We start from the raw sequence: 395 nt of genomic DNA, 5'->3' as shown, positions 1-395 counted from the left end.
ACTTTTTTTGGCATTTTTATGCCTTACTATACTGTGACGTTTTGTGCCTGACTATACTATGACGTTTTTTTGTCATTTTTATGCCTTAGTATACTATAACATTTTTTGAAATTTTATGCTATACTATGACGATTTTTGCCATTTTTATGCCTTATTATACTATGATGTTTTTTTTAAATTTTATGTCATACAATACTATGACGTTTTTTGACATTTTTATGCTCTACTATAATATGACTTTTTTTGAACCGAAAAGACCGTGCCAGACACTGAAGCCAGAAGTTTCTACAGTCTCTATTTTATTTAGATATTCCTTAAAATGAGTGAGTAAGCTCAGTGTGAAGACAGAGTGAGATTCTTTTGAAAAAAAAAGACGATTACATTAGGTGTCAATG

The 395-nt window shown here is 29.6% G+C and overlaps 1 protein-coding gene across 1 annotated transcript in view; it reads right to left on the bottom strand.

The window, feature by feature from the left end:
* Positions 1 to 395, bottom strand: part of LOC111657554 (GTPase IMAP family member 8-like) — a 5,543-nt gene that overhangs the window by 5,028 nt on the left and 120 nt on the right. The gene's annotated exons all lie outside the window — the stretch shown is intronic.

Source organism: Seriola lalandi, unplaced genomic scaffold (genome assembly GCF_002814215.2).
Source record: "Seriola lalandi dorsalis isolate HSWRI2012SDOR001 ecotype SW California unplaced genomic scaffold, Sedor1 jcf7180002054407, whole genome shotgun sequence".
Taxonomy (NCBI): domain Eukaryota; kingdom Metazoa; phylum Chordata; class Actinopteri; order Carangiformes; family Carangidae; genus Seriola; species Seriola lalandi.
The sequence above is the reverse complement of the archived record's forward strand: the minus strand, read 5'-3'. Positions and strand labels throughout refer to the sequence as shown.